General features: G+C 37.9%; 1 long non-coding RNA gene across 1 annotated transcript; it reads right to left on the bottom strand.

Moving 5' to 3' along the window:
* Nucleotides 1-962: 962 nt before the first annotated feature.
* On the bottom strand, nt 963-1,469 carry LOC115294601. Its single transcript, XR_003909985.1, has 2 exons — nt 1,387-1,469; nt 963-1,223 (listed from the first exon to the last, which is right to left on the bottom strand). It is a non-coding gene; the product is annotated as an uncharacterized LOC115294601 (long non-coding RNA).
* Nucleotides 1,470-11,344: the final 9,875 nt, after the last annotated feature.

Here is an 11,344-nt window from a genome sequence, read left to right as displayed (position 1 = left end):
ACTTGTTTGGATGAGCACTGGATATTGTACGTAAGTGATGAATCAATGAATCTCTACTCCTGAAACCAATATATGCTAACTAACTTGAAGTTTTTAAAAAGGTACTTGTTTTTGTTATTTATATATAAATTTTTAAATATTTATTTTTGGGAGAGTGCAAGTTGGGGAGGGGCAGAGAGGGAGGGACAGGGGATCCCAAATGGGCTCTGTGCTGACAGGCTGACAGCGGCTAGCCTGATATGGGGTTCAGACCCACAAAACTGAGATCATAATCTGAGGCGAAGTCTGACACTCAACCAACTGAGCCACCCAGGCGCCCCTGTTTTTATTTTTTAATATCTAGAAAGTAAAAGCTGCCATTGGTGAATAACTTTTTTCTAAATTGTTGTACTGGTGGTAATTTTGATGGATATAGGAAAGATATTAAATTTAATATTACTATGAAATAGGGTCTATAGAACCTGGTGAAGTTCATTGGACATATTTGGGAAATACACGGTGTCAGCCATGCTGGGGCTGGCACCTAGGCCCAATTACAGGTCACTCCGTTGGTTACAACAGGGACATTCTGACCGAGAGCCATAATTAGGCATGGCTCTCACTGAACTATAATTCTGTCCCAGTGTCTAGAGGATGTATGCCCGGAATCAAAAGGGCAAATCTTATGATAGTAAGTCACTTATTCTCTTACCATAAATTACAGAATTGACCTCCACATCTGTTATTTCTCCACATAAACTACAGTAGGTGGTATTTTTTAAAAGTTATATTCTTTAAAGTAGTAAATTATTGGCTTCCTCCTACTGGCCATCATAATTTTTCAAAACATAAAACTCTCCTCGCTAATGCAACTGGATTTACCCAAAGTTAAGAGATATATTTCACTGTTGAAAACTTTATATAACTGCTTCCATGCCAGAATATAACATTCACAGATCTGTGTTAAAGTATTGACATTGTGATTTAGGTGTATGCGAATTTCTCTTTATTAGGTATTTCAAATAAAGGAGAGGAAAAGAAAACAGCAGCTTCCTGGAGGAGAAAGTTTCAGTCTTGAGGCTTCTAGCTGTTGTAAATCTCAACAACTTTTACCTTGTAAATCTGCAGTGCGTGTGGAATTTCATTTCTCCAGTGCAGAAGGCTTTCATGCCCCCAGCAAACGTGTGCTGCTGTGCACATATCAGGTTCGAAGTTTGCGTTGTCAAACGATCACGGTCCTTGACCTGTCATATGAAGCGAATGTCAGGGACTTTTGGGTTCCCAACTAAGTGTTTGCTTAGTTTATCTGGAGGATTAGAGAGAGATGTGGAAGGAGAAAGTGGATTCAGGAAATTTCCCTTATAAGGATACTAAACAACTAATCAAAATATAAAGAAAATACTTTACCCATTTGGATCTCTTGGAGTGAGGAGATGCTACGTGAAGCCCTTGAAAAGTATTATTTAATTTTCACAATCATTCTCTGAGCTAGGAAACAAGGCAAGTGGGATTTTAACACAGGCATCCTGACTCCTGAATCTGTATTCTTGGCTGCTATACATTACTATGCAAAAATAAATGCAAGGTTGTAAAAAGGCGGTGATCAAGAAAAACCGGAAGGATTGGCTGTGTTTTGCCTATCATCACTGTTTCAGTTAGTGAAGCTCGAAATCTATTTTAAGATGTTTTTTCCCCACTAAGATTGGTGTTTCTCTTTCTCATTGCCTGTCTTAGGACATGGGACCAGAAATTGTCTAGGGATGTATGCTGAAAAGCTTAGATTCATCCATCCTACTTTCTTCCTACTTTGATACTTCCTACACCTAATCAGTAGCCAAACCCTGTGCTTGATAGATTCCAATTTCAAACACTTTCAGTTACAGAGCACCTATGGTCAGTCACAAGCTGTGCATATTCCTTTTTCTATGATACATCTAATTCCACGGGTGAAGTAGATATTATTATACTTGCCTGAATCCATAAAGTTTCATTAGTTTGCTTAAATAACTATTGCAATAAGTAGCTGAGCTGAGATTGTATCTCTATCCCTGTCTGAAGCCCATGTTTTTGCAATGACAGGTACTATATTAATTCTTAAATATCACTCCAGTGTGATCTAGCTTTTCAGTCTCAGCGCCACACCCCAATGTCATAATCCCATTATGACCTCATCTCCACACCTCTAACATCTTAACAGGTTTTCCACGTTCTCACTGCTGTGGAAGTTCTCCTACTCTCATCCGCTCAAATCCTGCTGACAAGTTATTACCTACAGGATAAATTTGATCATGCCACACCTCTGTGAAAAGCCATCCTCATTTTCCACGAGATGCAGCTGCGTACATTCACGGGGCCTCTCCAAATGCCCACCTATTTCACTAGCTTCTTATTTATCCAGACAACCCATCTCCCTTCTCCATCCCCCTACGCACTCTCCCATCCTTCTAGTGAAATTAACCTATGGGCAGGTCCATGACATACATGTCCGGACTTCACGTTTATTCATTTATTCAAATCCCCTTTGTTACGATTGACCTTGCATTTTTGTCTCCAACTGTAAACTCACGTGTTACTGCTTCATGAAATCTTTCCCGCATTCCTGTTCCCCTGACCCCACTCTGACTTACTATCCCTCTCCTCTGTGCATAGTTTTATAATTAGATGATGTCCTCATTGTTTGCCTTTCTGGGTATGATGTTCAACTAGGAGCTTTGAAGATAGAGTTTTAAAGAAAATGACGTTATTAGGCTTTTCAGATTTTAATGAAAGAACAAACAGCTGCATTTCTGAATGGGCTTAAGTGAAATTAATATGTGAGGCAGTGGGCAGGGTCATACCCTCACAATTCTAATTTGATAGCATGTAGTTAAGCTAATAGATATTTCCTAAAGTAGGCCTGTAAATGGACACTGCATTTAAAGGAGGATATATTATCATTTGTTCATTTGAAAAATACACTCTTTTTAACCAGTGAAAATAGGCATTAGAAGGTTGTAGAGAACAGCATGGGTAAGTGATGATTTTTGCCCTATGTAAAGAAGTATTAAATGTGGCTCAAGATAGCACATGCATTTATGGGGTGCATTAGTCTCAATATCAAACTCATAAGGTTAATCTGGTATTCATGATGATAGGGAAATTATATTCAGTCATTTACTCAATGGGTATTTACTGAAAGTCCTAGATGGAGAAGGAGAGAGGGGAACAGCACATTTGTGGGCACATTATGGGACATCCCTGGGGTGCTCTCCAGCTGCTGAAGATCAGAGTACTAGGGATACATAGTAGACAGTGAGACCAGACAGCAGGAACCAGTGTGCATATGAGGCTCCTTGTATGCTAAGCTTAAAACATTTGAAACTGGGGCACCTGTGGCTCAGTCAGTTGAGCCTCCAGCTTCGGCTCAGGTCTTGATCACACAGTTTGTGGGTTCGAGCCCTGCATCAGGCTCTGCACTGACACCTCGCTCAGAGCCTGGAGCTTCTGTTAAGATTCTGTGTCTCCCTCTCTCTCTCTGACCCTCCCCTGCTCATGTTGTCTCTCTCTCTCTCTCTCTCTCTCTCTCAAAAATAGAATAAAAACATTAAAAATGTAAAAAAAGAACATTTGAAATTATCTTGAAAGTACTATAATCCATTGGAGAGTTTTAAATAAGAAATATCACAAATGATTTATACTATACAGTTTATAATATATATTATATAATGGATATTTTAGGAATATCACTCTAACATCTCCTCTAACTAGAAGACTAGTTAGGTATGGTTGCTGCAGGGTAAATTGGTGGTCAGAAGAAAGGATTAGAGTCTGCTCAAGTAGGTCTGGAGAGGAAGTGTGTACGATAGGAGGCATTGGATAAAAAATGACAAAGAATTAACAGAGTGAGATTGTTTCCATAGGGTAATGATCCTTGTATTAGCTTCCTATAGCTCCTGTAACAAATTGCCACAGACTTAGTGAGTTAAAAATAACAAATTTAGGAGATGGAAGAGAGGGGAAAGTGGGCGATGGGCATGGAGGAAGTCACTTGTTGGGATGAGCACTGGGTGTTATATGGAAACCAAATTGACAATAAATTGTATTTAAAAAATAACACAAACTCATTATCTTAGAGTTTCAGGGATCAGTCTGAAACCTGTTTCACTTGCTTCAACTCAAAGTGACAGAGGGCTATGTTCTGGAGGCTGTGAGGGAGGATCCATCTCCTTGCCCTTTGTGGTTTCTAGATGGCTCTAGATGCTCATGGCCCCTTCCTCTATCTTCAAAGCAACATTGTAGCATCTTCAAAACTCTCTTTCTCTGACTCTGCTTTATGATCCTGTCTGCCTCTTACAAGGACTCTGTGATTGTATTGCACCCACCAGGGTAATCTTCTCATCTCAAAAACCTTACCTATGTTTCATCTGCAAAATCTCTTTGCCATGTGAGGTAGCCATCTCAGAGGTTCCGTGGGTCCCAAAGTGGACATAATGGAGAGAGAGACCTTATCCTGTCAAGCTCAAGAATGAATGAAAGACTGAGTTTTGGACTGAATGTTCATGTATTTGTCTTGGAGGTATGAGTAATTGGTGATGCTGTTCTCTGGCACACAAAAAATATAGAGGTTTGAAGGGAGAATGAATGAGTTTATTTGTGCACTCAGACTTTGAACCTGAGCTAACTCAACATGGGACATCATGGACGAAGCAAGTAGAAAGTTGACATATATATTGAAAGCCAAGAAAAGAGATTTGGCAGGATGTATTGATTGTAGAGTCATCAATAGTTACTTGAATGGTGGGAGTGCTACCTCAGATCATTACAGCGTAACTGGTTCTAAACTATCCCTTGTCCCATAAACAGCTGTAAAATTTGACAAATTCATAGGGTACTGGTTTCTAGGCACTCCATGAGTTCTCCCACATTAACCAAACCCATTGACCTTGACATCCACCCTGTGAACACTAAGCAAGATGAGCAGAAGAAAAAACACCTCTAGTTTTACCAGAGAATATTCTGAAGAAATGCTGTGAATGCTTTTTGTGTCTACATGTATTCCCACTCTCCTGACAAAAATATAGGGATTGTGGGTCAGAGTAAACACCAATGAGTCACTCAGAAAGCATCTTAGTATAGCTCTCCACACCGCGTCCCTCCTAAAGTGCCACCATGAGGACCAATGTCTCCTGTGCAGAGGAGGATTGTCTGGAACACAGCACAAAGCTTCTATGGTATGATTGGTGCCACCACCAGTTCTCCTCCTGGAGAGGCAGAATGGCCTTTGTTCTGGGTGTTAAACAAATCCTGTTTGAAAGGAGGAGGGGAGATCCCTAGGTTCATTACCCCTTGGAATGCAAACAACTGGCTCAAGTACAGATAAACCTGTGTGCGTCTCTGCAGATGCCTATCATTTATAAATAACTCCCAAGGCTTGTTTGCCCTTTCCTCATCCTTTATCCCAGTCAGCCAGCAGTCTGTGCTCAGAAAGCTCTGAACGTGCCAAAGCAAAGCAGAAAAAGAGTTTCCCAACTTGATGGCAAGACATTTGATCATTTAGAGGAAATTGACAAGTTTCTCTAAAACTACAACTTAAAATTTACACACACACACACACACACACACACACACACACACCTTTACTTTAAAACTAAATTTAAAGTCATAATCATTTCTACAACGAAAACTGGGAGGCTGGAGTGATGCATTCTGGAAACATTTTAGAAAAACAATATGCCCAACTTGCATAAACTCAGAAAATAAAGAAGGAGGAAACATTGTCCAGCTTGTTTACTGAGGCTGGTATAACCTGACATGAGAACCAGATAAAGACATGCTTTAAAAAAAAAAGTTGTAGGTCAATATCTTTTGTGAATATAGAAGTAAAACTTCTCAGGATATCAGGAAGTTTAAAGTAGCACCATATTGGGGGAAAAAACTGGTACAATATTCATGATATTCATAGAGTTTATTCTAACACGTTCTCAAATTTGTCAGTAAAATCCACATTAACAAAATAAAATCAAACTTATATTATCGTTTCAATAGATGCAGAAAAAATTCATGATAAGAAGACTCAAGAAATGGGGGTTAGAAGACTCTAAACTTGATTAAAGATACATAGGAAAAACCTACATCTAGAATTGTACTTAATGATGAAATAGCAAGAACTTCACTGCCAAGATTGGGAATACAACAAAGAAATTCGTATTAACTAGTTGTGTTCAGTATTATTCTTACAGTAACATTCCTGTTTCTAAATCCACATTAGTTCCCTACTGCAACTGATAATTAGAGCAGACCTAATGGCTTAAGACAATACAAATGTACTCTCTTCTGGTTTACAAAGTCTAAAGCCTAAAATCGAGATGTCAAAGGAGTTGCACTTTTTCTAGAGGCTTCAGTGTTTTTTTCAGTGTCTAATGGCCCTTGCTTGCATTCCTTGGCTTGGGAATCTTTACTCCATTTTATTCTTTTTAAAAAAATGTTTATTACCCAGTTGGTTTCCATATAATACCCAGTGCTCTTCCCTACAAGTGCCCCCCTCCATGACTCTCACCTTCCTTCCCCTTTCCCCCCTCCCTCTTCAGCCCTCAGTTTGTTCTCAGCATTCAGAAGTCTCTCATGATTTGCCTCACTCTCTCTCTCCCCAACTCATTTCTTCTCTTTTCCCCTTCCCATGATCCCCTGTTAGGTTTCTCCTGTTAGACCTATGAGTGCAAACATATGGTATCTGTCCTTCTCTGCCTGACTTACTTTGCTTAGCATGACACCCTCAAAGTCCGTCCACGTTGCTACAAATGGCCAGATTTCATTCTTTCTCATTGCCATGTAGTACTCCATTGTGTATACAAACCACATCTTCTTGATCCATTCATCAGTTGATGGAAAACAAATCACCACAATTTCTGGTTCCATTCTCAAAATTCATTATCTGACTCTCCTGCTTCCCTCTTATAATGACCCTAGTTGATTACATTGGGCCCACCTGGATGTTCCAGGATGCTCTAAACATCTCAGTATGTTTAATCACATTTGCAAAATCTCTTTTATTGTGTAGATAATATATTTACAGTTTACTGGGATTCTTATACACAAATCGTGGTGGAACGCTTGCCAAACACAATAAACAACATATGTGGAAAGCCTATGTCTAGTGTTGTACTCAATGGAGAAATATTGAACATTTTCTCCCCATGATTGGGAATAAGGCATGAATGTCAAGTAGTCAGATATCTGAAGTGGGAGCTACCTAGGTAGAATTTGTTTTCTCTGACCCAACTATAGAAGAAGCACCACTTCTTCAACATTCAGTTGACTATGTCAGCCTAGGTTAAAACAGAGAGGAATTCATATCTATACCTCAATAGAAAGGGTAGTAAAATCTTATGTTCTCTACTTTATGGCATGGTACATTCTCCTCATGTTAATAGACAATGTTACCATGTTATCTACCAAAGCCACATCATGCTGGGCTGTGTGTGTGGTGTGTGTGTGTGTTTTCTTAGTTTGTTTTTGCTTTAGTTTCTTTTTTGTTCTGTTTTTGTTTGGTTGATTGGGTTTTTTGTTGTTGTTTTGTTTTGTTTTGTTTTAGAGAAAGCAACAGATTCTAAAGCTTAGACTAGACATAAAAAGGACATAGAATAGCCCAGATAGTTCTGAGTACTAAAACATATACAGAAAATACTTACTACCTTATTTCAGTACATACATGGAAACTATAATTCAAGGTAATATGATACCTGTGTAAAGACAGAGAATTCAGATATAGGTTCACATATATAGGGTCAATTGATTTCAAGGTAGTACCATGACAGAGGAATATGTTATTACTAACAAATAGTGCTGGGACAGCTAGAAATTTTTATGAAAAAATGAGTTTTTGTGAAATCACACACAAAATATATACAAACTTATCATGGAACCTAAATGTAAATTTATAAGCATACAAAGTCTAAAAGATACCTTTGTGACTTTGAGATGGGCAAAGATTATTGATAGGACACAGAAAGCACTAAAAATAAAAGAGAAAGTTGTAAGTTGGACTCCTCAAAATTTAAACATTTCTATTCTTCAAAGGATATCCTTCAGAAAATGAAATGGTATGCAACGTACAGGGAGAAAATATGTGTATGACCTATTTCTGACAAAGTCTCTATTTCTAGAATACAATTCAAAATAACAAAAATAGAAAACAATTAAAATGAATGGGCAAAATACTTGCATCACTTCACAGGAGATGATGAGAATGGCCAATAGCACATGAAATTGTTCTCAATGTCCTATTATTCAACTGGGATATGCAAATGAAAATGGCAATGCGGACCAACTTCATAGACATTAGAATGGCAACAACTGAAAAAGTATTGGTGAGGCTACTGGTGAATAACTGCAAATTTCTGCCTTTGCCATAGGAGATATAAAATGTAAATACCTTGGGAAACTCTTTGTTTCTGTCTTATAAACAAACACATACCATTCAACCCTCTTGGGATTTACCCAAAAGAAATAGCAGCCTATACCCAACAAAAGACTTGTATACAAATGTTCATACCAGATTTGTTAATGATTACCCAAAGTTGGAAAGAGATGTCCATCAACATGAGAATGAATCATAAAATTGTGGAAGATTCAAACAATTGAATAGCACTTAGTACTATAAAGAAAGGAATTATAGCATATATGAATTTCAGATAAAAAAGGGCTGAGTGGGAAAAAAACTTTCAGAAAAGATATACTTACTCCATTTATGTGAAGTTCTAGAATTGATAGAACTAATTTGATGAGTGACTATTTCTGCAAATGGTGGAGGCAGTGAATGAATGACTCTGATAGGGGCTGAGAGAACTCCTGGGGTTACAGTAATGTCCTATAATGTGAAAGGGAATTATACTGTATATATTGTCACGTTCAGCAAATAGCCACCTGAGTGGCTCAGCCGATTAAGCTTCTGACTTTGGCTCAGATCACAATCTCATGATTCCTAAGTTTGAGCCCACATCAGTCTCCATGCTGTCAGCATGGAACCCACTTGGGATCTTCTGTCCCCAGTCTCTGCCCCTCCCCCACTCACACTCTCACTCATGCTCTCTCTCTCTCAAAAATAAACATTTCAAAAAATTAAGCTAATGAATACTAATGTTTGTGTACCTCATTGTATATAAGTTTTGTTTTTTTAAAAACACTACATGAATACTGAACTTGCGTTAATGATAGGCATGCTGAAATATGTTGGGAAAAGTGAACAGATGGCTCTAAAAAAGTTTGATGTCTTCAATTTACTTCAGATGGGCAAAAGGGATGATCCATTAGTAGATACATAATTAAATGAGTATAGAATAATGTTAATAGTAGAACATAGATGGTGTGTTGGGAGTTCACTACATAATCCTTGAGGTATGGTTGTATGTTTGACATTGTTCACATGGAAGTTACACAAAATATGTTAAAAATTCTATAAACACGTGTTCTTAATACATCAGAATATTGTATGTGTGATAGAATGCATTATTTTTTGCCAGACATTGTGTTACCATTCCTTAAAATGACCTTCCCTGGGTAAAGACTATATATCCCTACTCTATTACATTCAGGGTTGGCCATTTGACTCATGAGTAGAAGTGATGAGTGACCTTTCTAAACAGAGAAGTTGAGAATGGGAACATCGTTTTCCATTTTGTTGTTGTTGTTGTTTTCCTCCGTCTGTGATAAGTCTGAAGATCCTCCAGATGGATTCTTCTCTGTGAGCCTGGCACTCCTGTGACAGTGATATAGGGCAGATCTGTCACTGATGCAAAATGGACTTCCACTCCCAATGGACATGAGGAAAATAAACAAAATAATAATTTATAGAAGCCACAGAGATGCTATCTGTGGCCACAGCATAGTCAAATCTTTTCTGGTGTTTTGAGGAAGAGGAGAGGGTGAGGGAGAGATGACGGGAGGTAGGCAGGTAGGGAGGATGAATTTGCTTTCACATTAAATAACGAACATGTTTAGGGAAAGTGATTGAGTATCTGGGACATATTAGCTTTAAAGTTCTCCTGTGTTGTCAAGTCACTGACATTAATAACACGAGAGAGCATATTAGAGTTTAAGTCCTCTGCTATTCCTGATTCAGCTAGGAGTAGTCAAAATATCTTAAGTAGTACAATATAGTTTGACTGGAGAATATGGCTTCTCTTGATCTCTTCAGGTCCATAGCAACACCCAGCTGCTCATCTGTGCAGATGTTCTTTCAGAAACTGTGTTTGGTATCTTGGTGATTTATATTACCAATTGCACTGAGGGACTGGGCTACGGGTGCTAAATTTTCTTGGTGCAAAATTAAGCCAGAGACAAAATGGAAAGCAATCTCAATAAATAGGACAGTGTATCATGCAAGGATGTATTACCCTTTGCTAAAATGTCCATCCCTATTTCTACATTGCCTTCTCTATGAAGCTTTCACTTCTTGCCATCACATTTTTTTGGTAAATTCCATATTTCCACTATGAATAGCATACATCCTCTTCTGACCCAACAATATCTGCATTAGCCAGGCCTCTCAATGCTACATGTTTGTATCTTTACATATAATCACCTTCTGATAAAAATGAATAAATAAAAAGAAGAAAGAAATAAAGAAATCACCAAGTCATATAGTACCCTTAATCTGATTGTAATTTCAAGGTGTGTCTAACATATGAGAAAGGTCAAACTGATAATACTGCATTACTAGGGTTTTCTTCAACAATGATATTGATCTTTTTTTGCTTTAACAACATAAGAGATTCTGTCTCCGGCACTGGGACTTGGGAGGAGATAAAAATACAGAATGATGGGATTGAGCAAAGAAAGACAAACTGGTCAGAGGGAAAATGAAGAATCACAAGGTGGAAAGAAACAATATATATGCAGATGTGGGGTGATAGAAAGCCTTGAAAATGAAGAAAATACTGACATAAAGTAAAGAACAGGGCCACATTTCTTTGGAAGTGAAATTTTATATAACTTGGATGACAGTCATAGTTGTGCCTTAACGTAAAATAGGAATTAGGTTATTTTTTCATTAACCTTTTCTTAGATCCAATATTGTGTAAATGCCCATTTGATGTCATTTAAGTAGGCTCAAAATACTGGTTCTACTTCAAAGGGAATAGATTGCTAATTTGGAGAAAGAGAAGTGTTGTTCTAACAAACGATTATAATAAATAAGAGTTAATATGATGTAAAATGGCTTGAGCTCAATGTAAAAATGTGATGGTGAATATAATTTTCTGATTCCTTTTTCTGAGTTGTTGCCTTTAAAACGCATTTTTTTTTAAAGGATAATGTGTGCTCACTCTTTAAAAGTGTCCTCAAGTATCCTGTAGTATGGAGGTGGAATTTAAGGAAAGGTATTAAGCAG

Source organism: Suricata suricatta, chromosome 6 (assembly GCF_006229205.1).
Source record: "Suricata suricatta isolate VVHF042 chromosome 6, meerkat_22Aug2017_6uvM2_HiC, whole genome shotgun sequence".
NCBI lineage: Eukaryota > Metazoa > Chordata > Mammalia > Carnivora > Herpestidae > Suricata > Suricata suricatta.
The sequence above is the reverse complement of the archived record's forward strand: the minus strand, read 5'-3'. Positions and strand labels throughout refer to the sequence as shown.